Genomic DNA, 22,614 nt, shown 5'->3' with positions numbered 1-22,614 from the left:
GGGTCCCTGTAATGCTAATTCCCATTGTACGTAGGGTGACCCCATTCACTACTATTATTATACTCTCACAGGTTGCAAATATAGAACATGCACATTGGTATCGTGCTAAGGTTACATTCCCCCAAAAGTCCTCTTATGCTATTTGTTTTCCATTCATTTAACCTTTTAGATCGTTAACATGCATGAATCGCTGTTGAAATTTAATCTCCTTTTAAAAGACAACATAGCTAATGTAATCCATTTTGAGCCTTCTATGTGCAAGTTATATTAAGAAAACATGAAATCGACAAAATGAAATACGCTAGAAATGTTATGAGACGAAAACGACGATCACAGACTATTTTACATTGATTGGCTAATGCTAGGAGGGTATGTGGAGAAGCATATTTTTGGCGAATCTTTGCGGCAATAACTTAGAAACCCGTCACGATCTCGACACTGGAGAAAGGAGATCAAATATTTTTTTTTCCAATCTCCCGCTGTCTGACACCTAACAAGACACACAGCTACATATACGTGGTGTAGAAAACATTAGTACTGTTAGATGTAACAGTAAGTATATTCATTATATTTGTCTATCGTTTAAAAATTATTCACATGACAATTATTTATTCAGCTTTAACATATGCTCTGAGAAAGCTAGTTTGATCTCATTTTGAAATTTTAGGTAGCAAACAATTTTAGATTATATAAGTTGTAAGGATCATAATAAGTAATGTTTATATGGCCACTGTTGTGATTTTCTTTTACGGTTTCTATCAACACAAGGTTGGCCATATTGGGAAATGGGTGATGAAGGGAGACTAAATATAATACTTGTGGAAACTGACTCATATTATTTTTATATACCCATCCAGTGCTTGAAATGCATAATTGCCTGACGAGTGTTGCCGCTCTCAACTCAGATAAGGCACATTCCATATTTTCTGTGAGTTGAATAAATGCTACGATAATTTTTTCAAGTTCCTGAAAGACTTATTGTATCACATGATGGGGCTTCAGCCGTACTTATTTCACTCTTATTGAAGATCATATGCTTACTTGTATCGCAGACAATAACCTTTGTGTCTCAAAGCAACCTTTTGATATATGGATGTAGAACACCATAATTCCTGTTCTTCGTATTTCATTAAAAAGTAAAGATTTCTATGCGTATTCCTTTAATTTTGAAACGTCACTGTTAAAATCTGAAGAAAAAAAAATTCATTCTTCCAAATTAAACGGTAACCTTTGGAGATATTGATGAAGAAAAAAAAAAAAAGAAAATAGTTGTCTTTATGTTGTTTACTCGGTAAACCTTTCTACAGAAACTGCTTAATATCTTTTGATAGATCAAGAAACAGTTCACATGACATATTTTAGAATGGAAAGCTATGAGGGCGTTGTTCCTTAAATGCTCTCTGTGCGAAGCATTATATGCCTTTGTGTAGCTCATGCACCTTGTTTTCAAATATAAGGCTCAACCTTGAACAATTTTGTAAACTGCCATGTTCTTCATCTTGTACTAGCAGCACTAAATCAACAATCGTGATAGTTGTCTTTTTTGAGTGCCATAGCTCATAGCTCATAGCTAACTTCACATTGCAGCAACCATACGTTTAAAGGTATCTTGTAAGCATCTCCAACTTTCAGAAACGTTGAAATGGAATTTCAGCTACGGCAATGTCTTTCATTTTAGAATATAAGATATATTGTGAAAGTGACACACACAACTGGATTTCACTCTACGTGATACATGGAATATATACCGAAAGCAAACATCAATAATGAATGGAAGAACGTTTGAGTAGCCTTGAATTGGGGAAAACTTGGACTAGCTATGAATATATCTCGGAGATCAAACCACGAACATCATAAACAGGGCCGCTGACAGGGTAGGACAAATAGGATAACTTTCCGAGGCCCTACAACGATGGGGGGGGGGGGGAGGGGGCATAGTCTAAGGGAAGAGGTTTGTTTCTTTGCCTGTAATTCATAGGGTCCTACTGGATAAATTTTCCTAGGGCCCACAAATCCTGTCCGAGGCCCTGATTTTTAAAAGAAAGTATGGCTCTACCTAGATAAAGGTTAAAACTGATAGAGATAAGTATGCAAGTACAATGTAGACTTATTTCTGGCAGATAGTTTGCAATTTCTCAATCCTAATTGTCCTTCTAGTACTTTTTCTAAACTTTCAGCCGTACGGAAAGTATACACTATATGCTCCTCTATATAAAAGTTCCTCCGTTTCTGCTGAGGACAATCTAAACAAAAATGGATCCTCAAAGTATTTTATAACCTACTATTTACTTCTCGATCGATTTACTTTTATAGCCACCCTATCGGAAAACAGAACATTATACACATTAACCTTTAGCAGCACAGGGGGTCAACCGACCTAAGGGGTGTCGGACATAGGCGAAAAATGACGCAAATACATGGAACCGTTGGAATGACCAACGAACAGTAATGTAAACTATATTTGAAACATCATGATGTTTTTTATGTGCTTTTTTATTTTTAAGTCACGAAATGATCAACATACAGGGCTTAATCGACCAAGTGAAAATGACGCAAAAACAATAATAGAAGACCGTGTTTCAGTAACTAATCGTTGTAAGAAAAATTAGTTGTTGTGCCCGTTGTACAATTTCGTGGCTTCATTGTCGTTTCATCCGGAATCGAACAAGGTTGAATTTTTTAGTCACCGGATTACCAAATTAAAATATTTTTTTTAGAATCCGTTTCTTAGCATAATTGCCTTAAAGCTTTTATTAGCATTTTTTTAAAAATAAAATCGAGGCTTGTCAGCTGCGCGCTCTACAGTCAGGACATTTAATCGATAATTGTCTTACAACAACCCTCCAACGAAATCTCCAGGGTACAAATCCCCAACCCCTTTTAGAGTTGATGTGAATTATCAATGTTCTATGAATGTCCGCTTAAGTTTCGAGCTCGGATGGAGCCCACACTAAAGAAATTCAGGTTTAACCCACCAGCAATATGCCGATTCGGGGGTTTGAAATTTCAACGTATACCAGCAATGGTTTAAGGATCGAATGAAGTTAACACTAGACTACCGCAGATTCGAGAGATAGTTGTTAAAACCTAATATAAATACCAACTGACGATAAATCAATAATGTTTTCGGTAATGTATAACTATCCCGTCATGTATAATATTCAACTGAAATAAATGATATAAATAGCGTTATTTACAAAAACTAAATAACATATCTAATTTCAAACTACGTATATTGTCGAGTGGGGAGAACAATCTGTAAATGTTGCCAATAGGTAGAGTGAGTCAAGCGAAACAGGCCTGCTATAACAATACTCGAGAATATTCCTAAACAGCCTGCGAGTGGTTTTCCCTAAAACTGCAACAGTATAAATAGTGTTATTTACGAAAGCAATATCTAAATTCGTACTTGTTTATGTAGTCCACAGGTAGAGTTAGTCAAGCGAAACAGGCATGTTATCACCATACTAGAGAATGTTCCTAAATAGCCAACGGCAGAATATGTGGTTTTCACAGAGAATATATCAGTATATTATATTTGTGAACAAGTACATATGCAAATATATCAAATATTAAACTTACTAACTTATTTAGACCGTATAATTTATTTACCAAATATTCTAAAATTTTAAAATTTATGTGTAATGTAACAGGTATAGATTTCTCCTACTAGTATTCATTTATCGATTGTCACCTGGTAAAAGCTGAACGAGCTAGTAATAGCGGACATGTGTTTTCAGCGCACACAGACACGCGACCTTAACCACGTGACCTCATGTGCCTGCTATTATCAGCAATCAATTCATCACCGTGGCAATGTGTATGCTGTGAGTATAATTGAGATCAGGAAAATCTTTTTAGTTGGAAGAAAAAATGCGTTATGTTACTGTAATACTGTAAACATACGTATATCTGCTGACTTAGTGATTTGTAATTAAATCGTTGTTGTAATAATAATAATGAGTGATTCTGCGCTTTCCATGTAATCTCATACAATTAAATTAGCACGACTACGACTGGAGGCAGAAGTATCTACCAGTCCTTGATTCTGTAAAGCAATAGCTGCATCAACGCCAGGGAGATCATGTGGAATTTACAGAGGGTACAGAATAATTATTTTTTACTTTTACGAACCAATAAATTGTTACACCAGCCGAGGCAGCACAAAAGCTCCAGAGACATCACCTGCTGTTATTGTTGGGCTTACTCAGCCACCTCTACCACAAGCTTATCCATCAACCGAAGTTCAATTACTACCAAGAGGTAGAACCTACATAATATACAAATTTACTGAGCATGATATTTCCGCTCTCATGGATACAAAGTAATTGATACTGCCGCGTATATATATCTTCGTAGAGAACAGTACGTAAAACTTGAACACATATACACTCGAAAATCCGTCGATGTTGTCAAAGAAATATATGCGATTGTTACTAATACTCAGCAAGTTAAAACTGGCGTCAGAAATTTTGAAATCTTTATAAAAAAAACTGGTATAAGAATATATTCCGAGAGTAAAATTGGAAAGGGAAACAAACAAAAGAATTGATGCCTAAAATTGAAAATTGAAGATAGAAATAATATAATCAGGTGTAAAAACTATGTTTAAAACAATGAAGGAAAAGAAAAACGTTGAGTCAGAGGCTCTTCAGCAGCACTCTCCTGAACCTGAACCAGACACACCTGAAGAAGCAATCGGAAGTGGATTGCCACTCGCGATGAACGTCGTAAAAAAAGGGTGGTAATATGATCGCTGAATCGCTGGTGATTCATGATGAACTTGGTCCAACTAAAATCCTCGCTGATGTTGATTGACTAGAAATTCTGAATGTTGGAAGACGAGCCGTCAACAATTCCATAGAAATCATCAGTGAAGCAGCCTCTGTTCGTAAGCGTTGATTTACTGGTGGAGTCATGGACAGTAGCGTGTATCGGCTGCTGATCGATGATATTACCGACGATTACTGCGGTAAGTGATCAATTCGATCGACGATGATAAAATAACATGATTATGCACAACACCCAACGTGGACCTGAAAGTATCAGGATGATATATTCAAGATTATCAGTTTACAAATAATCTACGGAGATGGACTTGGCGATGTTATTCAAGATTTTTTTAAAAATGATAGCCCCAAAACCTATCCCGATTGCAAACAAAGTAGGTATTGAAACCATAGAAGTTGTTCGTGATAAAGGTATTGGCACAATCTGTGATGTTGCTGGTAAAGCATTCTCGGCGATCGAATACAAACTCGCATGATTAGTAAGACCAAAATTACAGCAAGTAAAACTGTCCAGCACCGAAGTGATGCCACCAAGTGTCAGAAAAATCATAAATCAAGCTGCAAATGAGCGGTTGAAAGAATTAGATGGAGGGCCATCACCGACAAAACAACATTTAGGCAGACATGTTAGAAAATTTATTTTCGGTGCCAAACACACGGTGGTACTTGTCAGAAAAGCCACCGAAGACGATGCAATCTGGCGACCCAATGTAGCTGATTCTGGTAAAGTGATACTGCCACAACTTTCCTTGTGGATGATAACGATGAAGTCATCATTCATTGAAAAACAATGGTTGATCTCTTTCATGGACAACGCTGTCATGTTTGGCTATGACCACAGATACCGTCCAGAGTGACGTTGTTTGGTTATTTGCATGACATAATTTCACAACATGGAGTGTCGGCGCCACGACATATATTTATTGTGTCTATTAATTGCGAATCATTTTCTTGTGATAACTAGTGAGTTTTATATAAATGTCTTAGGGTAAGGGACATGACAAAATGTAAACATCTTAAGCATGCATCGCCGTTATTAAATATTAAAAGGTTTATATGGATTCTAAAGTTTTAAACTCATTTCATTACTGATTTGTAGAGTCTGTGAAAATGAAGAATATTGACCAGATCAACCAAAGAAAGTCAGTAAGCCCCAACCTATGTCTTAGATTGTGAAGGTACAGCACTAAACCTTATGATGATGACGACAACAGTGGTAATCGTGAAAGACGCTTCAGAATGTTGTTTACTGCGTTAAACTCGAAGTTGATCCAATATTTTAGTATAAGTAGCTGTTGCTATCTTACAAGACGCGTTTTGTTCTTATATTTCGGTTCCATGTTTTGTTAATCGCTGATAACTCAATACCTGCTCCTGACGCTGTCAGCAATAATGGATCTGCTGTTCCTCCTAATACTGCTATTCTTGCTGTTCGTAACACAGTCGGGATATAGTTTAACAAGCCTATAATTCTCATGTACAATTTTCTTGTAATACAATAACATTATTATCATAGTACCTGTAATATTTTATCAGATCGTTGCTGTCATTGTCTCAGAGATTTGATGATATGTGGTCGAAGTCGATAAAAAACTTGTGTCGACATGACTGATCAATAGCCAACTCAATTGCGTGTACTGCTATTAGTGCCGCATTTGTATGTTGCTCAGAATATTTTTTATTATCGCTGTTAGTCAACGAGTCAACCAATATCAGGTACGCCGTCGTAAGTGAATTATCGTTATCATGATAAATTGCTACATCGAATAATGTTCGCTTTATCAGGTTAGTCCATACATAGCTCGCCAAATATTCTGAGTTCATCACCACTATCACTTTTCCTGCGATTTTATGTGAGTCGATTGTTTTAGTTTTGCAACTTCATTAAGTTCACCATGAACATTTTTTTTGATCTTGTTCTTTATCTACTGTGTCTCAACTTTTAGTCTTGCTTTAGATGACTTTATATACTGATAATACCGAATTTTCGGATAGCTGTGTTTTAGCTGTGGACCATTCATACATGTAACTATAACAAAATTGTCTTCGTTATCGTGTAAACCAGGTGATTCTAAAGTTAAACTTTTCATTTTAGCAATTATAATTGCTGCTTGTGCTTCATTTCCACTTTCTGTGCATAGTCGATCAATACCATCGCTATTTATGTTTCAGGATTAAATACAACACTGTAGAACTCTTTTGGAACTCTGATCAACAGAGGATTAACAGCCAATGAAAACGATATTTATACTAAATCACAGATCGCGTACAGCTGAACGATTGTCAAACCTGAGAATGGACTTTCTGCGTTGATAACATATATCTGAAAATAAATGTACTTGTTAACCGTGTTAGCATCAGCGATAGTAAACTGTTGATTCATTGAGACATAGACAATCGTTACGCTGTACAGAGTTGTCCATGTGGTATTATATGTCGACCCCTTTAGTCTCCAGTTGTATATTGTGCCGACACCAGTGTTAAATCGTTATCGTAAATTAAACTTCAAATTTGCAACAGCTGCTGGAGATTGTATGTTTATCCAACAATCGCTTGTATCTCCACATGTTGTCTGCTCGAGACCTCCTGATAAAATGCTCTTAACCGCATTATGTGACTATTCACAGGGTGTTGTCTTTGACACTTTCGCTGTAAAACCTCAACGATTACTTGTCTAGTCAACTAGATATGGAATATAACCAACATTGCTGCGAGCTCGTTTTGTGCTGCCTACAGCAACATACCAGCATACAGTTTATTTACAAGACCAGATGAGCACAAAAAAGTGTGTTGTTGTTATTTTATTTTCTGAAATGTCGATAGCTCATGTGATTGTACCTCAAATTTGCTTAAAGTACATATCATCAGCTGAAGTACCTGAAAGAAAAACTGCATTATTTGCTGCCACCTTGAGAAAAGATTTGTTTGTCAGAACAAATGAAGATACTGAATGATGTGATGTTGTTACTTTTTTGATCCCATTTTTGACGTGTCTGTGGGTGTGTCTCAAGGTTTTGCATCTCGTATTGCAGAATAACCAGTGACCATATCATAGACATAGTTCTTGTTTTTCAGATTAGATGCTGTTGCTGGATACGAAATTGATGTTATCCTTTTGACGCTCATGTTATCGTTACCTATCATTGTATCGCCCAAATTTATCACAAAATGTTGTCTTAAAAACTTTACGTTTGCTACCCAGCTATCGCTGGACAGTGGAGCATTACTGAGTTGTGTGTTGTATATCACTTTATCTCCGATGTCTAACGAAGTTGTCATTGATCCTCCGCCAAGTTGTCAGTGCGCGGTCAATGATTATTTCAGCTGATCATAAGATTTTGCATTCAATTCTCCACTCGGACAACATCAAGCACAGCGAACGTTTCCTTTAATTTTATAATTCTGTTATTAAACTTGATCCTAGGTCCCCAACGCAATTTGAGATCGGCTTAGTATCGGCTACACTATGGTAATCTATGAAATGTTTTAAAACTAACCGCAATGACGATTGTACGTTCGGCATATAAAGCAATGACGCCATCAAGTGGAAATCTATTTAGATACCACATAGGTGCCTACAACGTAACATTAAACAACATAACAATAAAATATATTATAAATGATGGCAGAAGTGGTATATCGTCTGATAATTTCGAGACTAGTCCGAGTTACAACAAGTTACCAACAAGAATAACACTACAAACCAATTATTTATCTATCTTAGTAGCCAATACACAATCGGACCATTGCTCTGATTTAATAAGCAACAATAGGGATTTGACAGATTTGCGACAATATCATTCGACATCATCGAGAAAGAGGTCAACATCACAGATGTAAATACAATCCTAATAAACTGTTATATTGCAACTTGGTCATACGCAGCACGAGGTGGCCAATGACAGAAAATGTATTCGTTTATTCCTGACGTTCTACATGGTTCATTAATGAAAGTCAATTCGAGATAGATAATATACTATCCGTTCAATGTTTGAAAGCAAATATCATCTACCACGATGACACTTACTGATCAATCGGGTTGTCAGATTAACCTTAACAACGAAATTCTGACTTATTATCTTAATCTTCGTGTCGATTAACGGATTGCGGTCAGCTAGCCAATTTTATTAGATATTTTGTATAACAAGACGAAACAACAAAACAGTTATCACATAAAAATAGTACGTGGGTTTTCCGGGATTATCTTCTCAAGAGTAATTGAAAATATACCTGAAATAGCTCACAAAACAGCATCTTTCGCGTTATCTGCGTCAACATCATTTTACGACAGGAGCCGCACATGCAGCAGGAACAGCTGTTGGACAAAGATCACTGATAAAATCAGAGGTGGTGTGCCAAGTGGTCATGATATAAAAAACATTATTTCTGAAATAGCACCATCATTATAAACAACACGTGTGATGAAAACAATGTGAAAATAATTATTGTTTTCAGCCGGAGAAAATATTATTAGAAAGTTAATAACACGAGCTAAACCTCGGAGTTCTAGCACTTTGCTTGCTGTTGCTGCCTTTAAGTGGTTGTAAAATAATCACGATTTTGTTTGACGATTACAAAAAAAATGTCTGCAAAAAATATCTTGACCTTACCTATGTGAAAACCGTTGATGACTCTGCAATGGAATTCGGGTATATTGAATATCTTAACGAAAACTAATGAGCCTAACAAGATTGATATCAGAATATTTAATACACGAGATGAAAATGTGGATTTACTTCGTCATAAATCTGTACTTGAAGTTCAAGGTAGAATAAGAACAGCTGCTAATGATGATGCAGGCTTCCATACACAAGCTGCACTTGTCAATAGCGGATGGAGCTTGTTTAAATGTGAACGGTATCAAATTGCCAATCAAACCTTTGAAGATATTTATATGCACTTGCCAGTTGCAGGTACTGTACATAAAGTGGTGTCGTTTAGACATGAGTACCCAACTGGAAGTGGAAATGCAGTTTCAAACGAATTTGCTTATTCTGGTGAATTTCCAGCCTGAGCTAATGCTGGTGAAAGAGAAGTTATGGTTGGAAATTTTCTTAGTATATTTGGAGTTGAAGCACCATCAGCAGTAAATACAGATGATATAAGAACTTCTCTTACAAATCTTTGTAATATTCTTTAAATTACTCCACCTGCATATGATGCTTTTGGAACTGCAATGTTAACAGTGGTATATTGTATTATAAATAACACTTCTGTCATACAACGAGTGTTACGCTACATGAAAAGTTTTTCCTATCGGAACAAAAAAAATTACGCTGATGCTACGATTAAGTACAATATTTGTATTTTGGTTTTTTTTTAATCTGACAGTGCAGATCAATACGATTGTTTGATGAGAGCTGCTGATGCTGCTGTTGGTGGCGGATGTTATAATACTAATAATTTTCAGTTTGTGATTTCGTGCCTTGTGTTATGGATTCCAGAAGTTGCTGTATCCGTCTCAAACTAATAGAACTTGAAACAATGGTAGCCGCTTAGAGCAGACAAATATATATTGAACATTATAGGGTTTACCAAGTAGCTGTACCTAATTCCACCGATAACACTTGGCGAATCACAACAGCGCGTAGCAAACAGTAAAGGAAACGTATAATTGTTGCATTTTAACAACAGAAACGACGCAATACCCAACTACTAAATAGCTCTTATTTTAAAATACCGACGTCAGACGAATATTTTTCAGAATAATCTCTAAGCAATATCATGAACGAGCGATCGGATTCAATTGTGGAGATGATGCTAGCAGAATTTATTTCGTGTTTATATGAATCTGATTGAGGTGATGCAAAAGTATTAGGGAGCTGACAGCGGATCTCAGATATCAGTCGAGGAGTTTCTTTCTTTGCCAGATATTTAACTTTGATGTTAGTAAGCATAGCGAACGAACTATTGGATCAACAACTGACGTTGAAGTAAAATGGACGTTAAGAGAGGCCCCACTTGAAGCATACAATGCCTGCACGCTTGTACTATCTGACAGGTACCTAACACTTGATGATTTATGGGGTAGGATGTCCGTCTAAGTGTAGTGAGCAATAGCATTACAAGATTATCAAACAAACGATATGATACTAATCTGTCACAAGGACAAGTACAACACCTATCACGGGCGTCAAAACTCAGCTCTTTCCAACAAAATTGTTTTTTACACAACGACAGATAAACAAAATGTTAAAAGGTAAGCCTTTTGTACCTGATCTGTCAGTGGCACAAATAACAGCATTTGCCAGATTGAAGGCGATCCTTGCTGGATCAATCGGAACAAAGAAAGATACCTTAGAAAGGTGTAACGTAGTCGAGCTGACCCTTTGAGACCGGACAGGGTTTTAAAGAAACAATAAACACGTTCGTGGATGACAAATGACAATATATTAAACACTGGTACTAATGATATGAAAATAACACAGAAAAGTATATAAAATGAATATAAAACACACAAGAAATATACTTTGACTACTATGTCACATTCAAGTAGTCAAAAAGGTCTAGAAACTCCATGTAAACTTCATGTACACAAATATCTCTAGCAAACTTTCATATAAACAAATGCTTGTTGCAAACCCATATAATCAACTACTGGTTGCAAACATTTATGTAGTCAGACACTACTGTCATAATTCACATGTAGTCAAACCACTACTTGTTATTGTTCTTTTACTTGTAGTCAATACACTACTTGTTATTGTCCTTTTACTTGCAGTCAAAACACTACTTGTTATTGTGCTTTACTTGTAGTCAAAACAGTACTTGTTTGGAAAATACGCGTTGACACGGCCTTCTCTCTGGCACGGTCACTTTCCCCTCCGCACTTGTACCGTACGCTGGCACTGAATTGGTGGGTTATACTAGTAATGGTACACTAGACGTCATGGTATTCACAAGCCCATCCGGCTGCTCATAACCGGCGAGCTGAATATGGAAAATAAACACACCTTTCCAATAGTCTAATTTAATTGGGATGGATTTTGTTGCAACTACTTTAAGAATATACGATAGGCACGAAGTATGACATAGGAATGCTGTGCAATAAAATCAAATATACGTAATGCTATGACATTAATACATACATATTATGTTTTGAAATTAGTCGTGAGAGCGACTAGATGAAATTAACTCGCTACTACATTGCCTAGGTTATATCTTAATAAAGTGAATTACAAATATGATAAACGATATGACCACATAATACAACAATGAACGTGGTTTTACGAAACTGAATAATTAATGTAAATAATAAAAAGAGTCGACTAAAAAAACATTCGACTCACCCAACTGTTTGGCTTTAACTAAATTACAATGGCACCTGCCCGACACTGAATATGTTTAAGAACTTCCCTCTATATTGGCTGTGCCCTTCAATATATCTACCCGATATATATATATATATATATATATATATATATATATATATATATATATATATATAGTAGTGCGCAATAATACATTATTTCGCACGTGCCGCGCGAGCAATAAAAGCGTCATGCGATACGACGAAAAATTACATTTACAGAAATATTACGGCGCGTGAAACAAGACAACCTGATTTAAATGAAAAGTATGGAAGACTAAATGAGCCATATTGGCATTTCCCAACACAAGGACATTATTACCTGTGTTAGAAAAGTTATGTAGAGCTCCTGCATCAGTTGCAATATCAGGAGCGGCAAAAAGTTGTAAAGAGACGGTAAAAAAAGAACGACTGTAAATGGATTGAAGTTAAATTTTATCTGATCAATGATTATAAACAATGCCGACAACACGTGCACGAAAAACTCCAGTGACAAAATAAAAAAGAGCAACAAAAACTTACCGCTGCTAGCAAGGATAGCTGCAAGTCTATTACCAAATTTATTAGGGATAGGACGCGGAATGCAGGTATATACAATGCGATGACGGACTCATGGAAGTTAAGGACGAGGTCTGAAGATACCGGGAATCAGTAGATGAAATCATCTGCGTTAAATACTTTTGAGATTACTGATAAACTTAAGGATGTACGCGGATTTATCGGAGTATTTTCAAAAGATGAGTCAGCAATCAGATCACCTGAAACTTATTAAAACTGTGTCATCAGTAGACTAAATTAATTCAAAGACGGATTTGGAACACATTGGGTAGCTGATTACAACAACGACTACTTTGACTCGTTATGTCTTCCTCTTAGTGATATTATTTAATAATGCAGCTTTTAAAAATATAAAAATATGCTATAACTGTATCAGCTCAGGCAGTTGTAACTTCAGCTTGTGGTTGTAATTGCATTATATTTATCTTGCAGATAAATGGGACGCAATAGTCCAGAGCTGATGGCGAACCATTTTACTTTTGAAAGTTTATTCTTGAATTTGACCTGTTTCCTAGCGTCAACAATGATCGTAATGCTATACAATATTACTTTTGTCTGACATCAAGTACAAAATGACAACATATTGTCTCAAATGCAGACCCAAAACCAATAACATCAATAAAACAACAAATACAACTAGCAATACCAGAAAAATGCTGAAAGGTATATGTGATGTATGTGGTAAGTGAAAGAGTATGTTTCTTAAACAATATAAATTAGGTGATACAATCAGTGGTGGTTGAGCAAGCCCAGATTGTTAGCACTCCGACAATAACGTCCGGATTGGATATACATACAATTATTGGCAAATTACCAAAAGAAAGGGAGGTTGGACATTACCAGTATATATAAATATCGGTCAGCGGAATCCACTTGACCAGCAATCGACGATAAATACAATCCGTTACCGGGACAAAAACCTTACAGCGCTGTTGATGCAATTCCAATGCGTCATCACGATTACGTTGACGACAAACTAGATTGCGATCGGATAATTCCAGACGCATTACCGCAGAAGAAAACGGATAATACGCGAGAACCATTTGACACAAAACTAGCACAATGTATCATGGGAGCAAAATATTAACTCGGCATTGGGATGTCTAGCAAGTTTGCATCATATATCAGTGGAACGCAGAGCATTCTGGCTTATGAACTTCGCAAACCTAAAATATAGTTTCTTCGACTCAGTTGATAATATCTGAGAGTTAAATCTCACAGATATACAATGTATTGCACAATACAACGATAATAGAAGAAACTTGTTGAACAGTATTGATCGTCTTATGTAAATACGCGTTAAAATGTGCTGATAAAACTGGATTTATTAAAACAACCGCGTTAAAAATATTATTGTTAAGACGAAGCGAAAAGCAGTTAGAGTTGGAACGACCATGGATCAAAGTTTTGTAACTGGCTGTTCGAGCAGTTTCCGAAACAAAGCAATATAAAAAAATATGTTCCTGGTAACAAAGAAAAGACTGTTGAACGCGTTAATCATACTATAAAAGAAAAGATTTACAAATATATTACAGCAAACAACACTAACATATATCGTGATGATCTGCCAGCGATGAAATTAGACTATATTAACACTCAACACAGTACAACAGGTGTGACACCGAACGACGCTATAAAAAAGCCGGTTCTTGCAAACGAGAACATATATAAATAACTCAAATTTAACGTTGGTGATCGTATTAGAATTTCATTAACTAAAAAGACATTTTGAAAGAGGTTCCCCACCGAGCTGGTCCGATGAAGTATTTGTCGTCGACAAGATTTTAACTACAATACCTGTAACATGAAAGCTACAAATCTTACAGACAAATTTGACATAGGAAATTTTTAGGAGCTGAACTTCAACGAACAACACACGATATATGTCTTATCGAACGAGTGATAAGAACGTGGTAAAACAATTTTGGTCAAATGACGAGGATGCGGTGATGGTTTTAACAGTTGGATTCCAAATAGTGAAATCAAAAATCTTTGATTAGATCGCAAACGACCCGATTATATCGAAGTAGATCTTATCATAGGTTTGGCAGAACAGACTTGCGTTTAACTGGTCTGTAAAACGATATCAGATATCAGCTTCGGTCTTCTGTTCAATCTGTCATCAAGTTTAAAATTTTTACAAAATTAAAATCAATTTTTATAATTTTGACGACAATAAACGTGTAATTGTCCAATACGCATAAACCCCTTAAGCATATCCCAAATATTTGATTCTCTGTGACAGTAAAATCGATTTTTTTAAAAATCTTTTTTGTAAGATGATATTTGACATTATATCGTAATTGCGCTGCAACACAAACATATTCATGTTGAAGTATAATACTTCGTTCATCGCAAGTTGATCATCAGGTACAGGAACAAATATATTTTTGGATCGAACTCGGAGTGCTTAACATTCCTGTGTAACGCATATTTATCAATCAGTATTGTATTGGTACTGGACAACTATCTCGAAGATCAAACAATTGTTAAAACACATCATTTTTTATCAGCGACATTATACAGAAATTTTTTTATCTCATATGAATAATAAATTCAAACTAAAGTAACAACTATTGTGCGAGCTAAAATATTGAATTTGAATATGCTTTTTTGACGCAGTTAACGTTTTTATGAGCAACAAAAACACGGACCTCAAGGATGTTAATCATATCGTTGGATATGATCGCTACTAGGCTTTTGAGGTTCTGTTAACATATTTCGACGTATTGGAAATTGAACAAGATAAAACAATATTCGTCATATATGACAGGGACACTGTTATGAAATTGACTGACTGCTGCTTGACCCGAGAAAGTCTTCAAAACATTTTAAAGATCGATGTTTAATCAATCAAGTGCAAAGCAGTCTAATTTTGTGTTAAATAGTAGAATACTATGTAATGGTTTCTTAATCGAGCTAATGTTGTAGACACATATCAGTTTCAAGAGGCTATCATAAACATGCGTCGTGGTGATGTTAATGTGATGGTTCGCTTCGAAGTAGAGAGATACAAAATAATCTATTTTTGTTTAACAACGTCGAAGTCGATCGCATGCTAAAATATGGTAAGATCTGGATTGAATACGACAGGGAAGCTATAAACAAATATGTCAACTGCTGTCTCACCAACAGTGACGTAGCAAATATCTTAAACATTAAATTATAGATATTAAAATATAATTCTAACATTAAATCGCTTTGAAAAAGCTGATATATAAATACAATCAGCAGCAAATGTTATTGATGTTATGAATATTAAATTAATTTGAAGCTGATGAGATTGAAGGAAAAACATTATTCATCTGTGACAGTTTGTTAATATAACAGGTCTAGAAGGATTTGCGGAAATCAATACCACCTCTTCTGCCTCAACGAATGTTTCCCGCTGTGACCCAAGTTCCAAATTATGGAGTCGATTGTCCATTTTTGTGTTGCTGATATGATCGATAATTAAGCCACTTGGGATTAGTCCATGAAAAACTTCAAACACAAAAGAAAATGATTAATGTAACATTTGATTTCATAATCAGCTTTATCAAAAAATCTCGCATCTATAAATCTGTTTAATTTTTGTCAACCAATAGTAAACTCTGTACTTACTAAACAATTTTTTGAAAGATAAGTATATCTTCGGATCGGCAACCTGATCAAATGCAGTCATCTCAACATCAACTCGAAGAACATGCTGATCCTTAAATTACATCGCTATCCGGCCGAATTTTATTGCAACAAATTTGATGTCATTGTCAGATGATCTATCTCAAGCGATGCAGAAGAAACAGTAGAATGCGCAACATCTTAATCAGATTTTAGATTTTAGATTCGATAGAATAATATACATTTTATTTAACACAAAGAAATACAATCCATTGCAAAGTAGTTCATATATCTATCTGTTAACTAAAATTAGAAACTAGAAATGTTTTATCAATGTCAAGAACAGAGATAAAAAAAATATTCCTGTGGGCGTTCTTATCAGCGTTGTTCTCGGTAGATATCCACGACGACAGAATATCAAATTACAGTTTCATTCGAACATTATAAACCTATCCTGAATAATATGTCTCGTTCCTGAGTATCAAATTCCAACACTTCAGACACAAAACATTTTACTTTTACCAGTAGATATTAATGTTTTTGGAGTCGATGGTGATATAAATTAATGTGTTTGACGTCGATGATGATGCACAAAATATCTACCGAAGACATATCAGCGATCGAGCCACATAAAGACACATAAACATATCACAAGCTGCGATGAAGTATAAAAGCAAGGACATACATTTTACAGAGAGTTAATTTATACCTTATAATCTGTTTTCAGACAGCCATAACTAAACAGACAAGATGACTTCAGTTATGTTGCATGTATTCGATGATTAGTTTTCTAGTACTTTTAATCCAGTGCAATTATTCTTGTCGTAAATCATTGTAGTCTTACTTAACCATAACTAGCGTAGTACACGGCTAAGTCATCACAATTTAGCTGCGCCACGTGAAGTCAGTAACTGGGTGTGTAACGTGAATGCTGCATTAGACTGTGAAGTTGCTCAGAATGGCAAATTAGGCTTTTGTCAGTGATAGTGGCCACAAGTTCTGCACCACCGTGTCTACATGATAAGGAGGCTTTCGAGAGATCCTTCGGCAGTCACAGAGGATTGGACAAGATGGCATTTTCCTTCGCCATTTAAAGGCAGCAGTTGGAAATCTCTCGTGATCGTCGACTGGGTACAACTAGATGAATAGCATCATCTCATCCGTTCCACTTTCAATCAAACTAATAGAATATAACTATGTGTGTTAAAATGTAATTCAATATCACTATTTATATGAAAATCTAGTTTATGATCACTTTTTGTGTGACATTCTAATTCAATATCACTATATGCTTCAATGTTTAATTGAACATCATTATTAGTGTGAACATATAATTTAATATCTTTGTTTGAAAATATAATTCAAGATCGGTTTTGTGTGAATATTTAATTCAATATCACTACAGAAGTGATCATGTCATGTTGACATATATAATTCTACATAATAATTATAGTTGAGGATTTCTTGATGATATCCATTCTTAAACGGGGCCAGTTGCTTCCACTTGTGGCAATCCCACGCTTTGATCAGCTTTATTTAGTCACCATATAATCTTCCTTTATTCTTTTTTGAACATTTTGTGCATCATTGAGTTTTATTGTTGAACGTTATGAACACGATGAAAGTTTCGTGTTTAATTTCGTTTCACATAAAATATTCGTGAACTTCCCGTTCAGTTAATTAAGTTCCCTGGTTTCGCTAGATCTCATGCAACCAGACTTTTATCCTGTTATAGTCACCAATAATAGTCACCGTCATTGTTGACAAGGCACATCACATTGTGAATCCCTCAGAAAATATCAATTATAATTCATAACATGCCGTTACAAATATTATAAACATCACTTGCTCGCCTATCGTGTTGCTATGGATGTTCTATCATTTCTAAAAGGCAGCATTTGATTCAAATCGTATAATCCTCTTTGTCGGCCACAAGGATCTGTTTGAGAGTATTATCATGCTCGTGTACAAAGAACTGCTAATATGGAAACTATGATTGTACAAACACAAGGTGATAAATAGGAAATGGACATAGAAATAAGTGAAATAATATGAAGGATTGAAGCGATAGCATTTTCTGATCTTTGTAGATTAAAAAGTTAAAACATATTACTGAATTTTCAATTACAGGACAATTTACTGTGATAAATAAGCATATCAACTCTGATTCATTTAAGACAATTCGGCCAACTGCCTGCGATATGAATATCGAGCCGTATGCGCAAACCCAACTTATTTACATTATTCGATGAACACTATTGCCGTCGTAATGCATCTGCTATTGCAACCTTGTTTTAAGTTTCCAAAGCGCAGTAGAGAATTATAAAATCACATGTCAAGTAACCAACACATATGCAAACCAGGTAAAGATACTGTACATCAGTTACGAAACATGATTCCTGGAATGATATCAGTGTTACAGTGGTCTGGTAGTTACGGAATTTAGTCACTTATATTAATGTGATAAGCCAATAAATGTGAGGCGCATTTTGTAATAGGGTCGGAGTGGTGTATTGAAAAGTAAGATTATTCTCTTAAGCATCGATCCAAGAGCACATTTGGCATATATTAGACAGAACATTCTCTTTTCTTGGCAAATTATTGTATATATTGCATCGTGTGGTGCAAATAGCATTTTATTGCAAAAGTACACTTCGCGAATATTTACAAATATCACGTTTTTTGTACCATACGATTAAATATATCCCGTATTGACAGTTAAATAGACCTTCCTTTTTATATCTGTGCTTGTATTTTAGCATTAGATAAGGCTAATGCAGACAGTAAATTCAATGATTTATTGAGGAGCAATACATATTCTGAGACCAAGATGTGTATGTACCTATTAAAACTAACTTGCAGATTCCAAAATTGAAGTGTTATCAATTTTTTTCTCGCATGACCTTAAGGCATAATTCACCTCATTAATAAAGGTGCAAGTTACCCCGTAAATATTCTAATTAACATTGAAGCTGATGCTTTTTTTTATCTCTAGACCATTATTTGTCACAGCTGTTCCGGATTTTTCCATTTTCTTTCAGGCGCTGCTGGAGTTGTATTTCTTGCAGTCGATTTTGTGAATAATTCATGACACTGGAACTGTTGAGTAGAGTATTCCTCGCATTAAAAGCCTACAAATAATATCTAGAATCGGAATGCACTGGCAATCCTGGCAAAACAACATAGACGAGAAGGAGAGTGAGACTTTGCCCAACGCAATACTTCTTTTACAGGAGATACTAGGGAAGGCTATACAACGTGAGTATTATCAATGCCAAGTTTACGGTGTAGTTTGGGAGGTTAAAGAATGTGCATTTAGTGAGTCTTTACTAAATATCAAAAATAGTACTGATAAGGTATAATACTTTCCCACTCAATATGCGCTTGTAAAACAGCTTACACCTCGAGCGTCAAAAGACATACTGATGTACGCAAAAAGGGAATGGGAAGCACATTATTTATGTGATAATCAATACAATATCAATGATTTCCTTTAGTAAAAATGTTTCCACATGAATTCACTACGAAATGGTGCATACAAACTAAGGATCTATGTCATGCGCATGAACAACTGTCAACACATGTACAAATACATTTCTTTCTATGTTTTGAAGTGTAGGTAAACCCACTGGAAACAAATCTAATGTCATATATCAATTTCCCAATGCATGTGATTTTACAAAATTGAGCTATATAGCACATGCAAGAAACATGACAAATAACACATATATTATGTTTACACACTGAACAATTGTTAAAGAGAACAAAATCAAAACGCCTTTCATCCAAATGATAACAGGAATACAGGTTTTATATCCTTTCGACCTAAACGCTATCACATGATTCATTTTTGTGTTCACTTAAGAATTGTTTACAGAATAGTATTCTTTGTTCTCAACTAGTTTCTACTCTACTGTGAATCATCTATTTGATATTTAACTTAGACCTCGATTTATCTTAAACTTACAAAAACAAACTTTGTTTACTTCTGACAAAGCGTTGTAGATATTTAAAATATATTTAAGTCGAATTATTGTGTGATGTGTTCTCTGTTAAAGACCCGGCAAACCTCTTTCAGTCGCGTTCGCCAAAAAGGGATTTATGTTCGAGCAATTTAGAAGAGAAACGGGCTCCAGAAGTTGTTATCTTACTGTCTTCATTATGTTCGGAGCTACGATTCTGTTCTTGGTCAGGTCACTCACATCGGTACTATGCCTATATATATATATATATATATATATATATATATATATATATATATATATATATATATATATATATATATATATATATATATATATATATATATATATATATATATATATATATATATATATATATATATATATATATATATATATATATATATATATATATATATATAGTTCAATGCGTAAGATACACATAAGCGTTTATGTCACATCTTTCGTTGAAAAGGTTGAGTCAAATAATTCGATACAGCGAAATATATGCTGGAATATGTATCAATTGATAACTTGCGAAGACAATGTTATTATACATTTTGCTATGAAATCAACATCAATATCATTATCCTAAAACAGGTTCCTACCGTTAAATTTTATACCAGTCGATTTCTGCGAAAAAAGGAAAGAAGCCGAAACACTGAATGAAAAGGATCATCTTATGATTACCTACAAGAAAACCCTGAGGCCAATCTTGCTAATAATAGACGGTGTACTGATAGGCAGAGGCTTCCGTGTTTGGATGGATATTAAATAAATGAAAGGCTCTACAATTTATGCGATGTATGATGCCATCCTGATCATAACACAAAGACTTTCTCATTCACATCCTTTACCTCAAACAATAAATATCAGAAACATTAATATTAAATTCACACTATCAGTTCGATACCTAGGTATTACACTGGAGAGTATTCTAAAATTGCACCAACATGTCATGAACATATGCAAGGCTGCATATCTTGAGATGAGACGCATCAGCTCCATTCACAAATATCTTTCAGTTGATGCCACTAAAACACTTGTGTGTCATTAGTACTTTTAAGACTGGACTATTGTTACTCAGTTTTGTCTTGTTCATCTCAATATGTACTCCACAAAATTTAAAAAGTTCAAAACACAGCTGATCGGATCATACTTAGAGTACCACGATCAGAGCACGCCTTCCCGCTGCTCTGTACACTAAACTGACTATCCATTCGATCCAGAATCAAACACAAAATTTGTTCTTTGTGCTACGATTCAATGACGGACTCCAGTCCAACATACCTATCCGACCTCACCCATGTGTACACACCAGCAAGATACTTACGCTTCTCTTCTGACAATCGTGTACTCATTATTTCCACTATGAAAACAATGTAATATGGACAACGTTCGTTTGCATACCAGGGCCCAGCAACGTGGAATGAATTGTCCACTGAGCATAGACACAAAGACACAGTGATCCCATTCAAGAGTGCTCTTAAAACTCACTTATTTCGACTGCAAGAACAAACGCAAAGACCTAATATTGTTTCCTACCTTAAATGTTTTCAGCATGTTTTTATGTTTTCTTATTTCATGGTGTTTTTTTTGCAATCATATCATTGTATATGTTTTTAATGTTATAGGTGTTGTCTAATGTTAAACGCTTAGAGCTTCTTAAGATTAGGCGCTATACAAAGTCCTCATTATTATTATTATTATTATTATTATTATGCAATGCAGTCCGCTCATATTGTACTCATGTGTGCGTAACAAGGATAGCGATTACTGTAAATTGGTAACATATTACCGCAGTGTTCACTTTCTGAAAAAACGAAACCCACCCCTACAGGAAAACACCGGTAACCATTTTCAGAAATCCAGTTTTTAGCTGACTAAAATATCCAGCTTACATTCTGTAGATAAACAACACATTTCGCATCTCTCTGTCTCTCTGTCTCTCTGTCTCTCTCTCTCTCTATATATATATACATCTATATATATATATAGAGAGAGAGAGAGAGAGAGAGAGTGTGAGAGAATATATATTTCAAAGTATTACTCTATCTTTCCTTTACGTTCCCTTTTAAAACAGTTGCAGTTTATGATTGTATCTTGTAAATAAATTAGACACATTGTAGGACTTTCATATTTCGTTTTCTTAGATATGTTTTTTCAGTTTTTACAATCAAAAATTAAAACGATGACATTCGCTTTCATATATTGAGTGAGGTTATGCTAGTACAAGTATTCAGCCTGAAATTTTACGATATTAGATATATGTTTTCGTTATAAGTATTCATATTGTTATTAAAGATATTAACTGTAAAACCTGTTAGTAACACTAAAGTGAATAATATCATTTTCGTCATCTCACAATTGCAACATTTCGACACATCGAATTATC

The 22,614-nt window shown here is 35.1% G+C and overlaps 1 long non-coding RNA gene across 1 annotated transcript in view; it reads left to right on the top strand.

The window, feature by feature from the left end:
- Positions 1-291: 291 nt before the first annotated feature.
- The window catches only part of LOC149772020 (uncharacterized), a 39,759-nt gene continuing 17,436 nt past the window's right edge, over positions 292-22,614 (top strand). Inside the window, exons 1-2 of the long non-coding RNA XR_016418034.1 lie at positions 292-552; positions 19,299-19,515. This is a non-coding gene — a long non-coding RNA (uncharacterized LOC149772020). The remainder of the gene's footprint in view (positions 553-19,298; positions 19,516-22,614) is intronic.

The sequence above is a fragment of the Sinohyriopsis cumingii genome, unplaced genomic scaffold (genome assembly GCF_028554795.1).
Source record: "Sinohyriopsis cumingii isolate HCF-2022 unplaced genomic scaffold, ASM2855479v2 utg001527l, whole genome shotgun sequence".
Lineage (NCBI taxonomy): Eukaryota > Metazoa > Mollusca > Bivalvia > Unionida > Unionidae > Sinohyriopsis > Sinohyriopsis cumingii.
The sequence above is the reverse complement of the archived record's forward strand: the minus strand, read 5'-3'. Positions and strand labels throughout refer to the sequence as shown.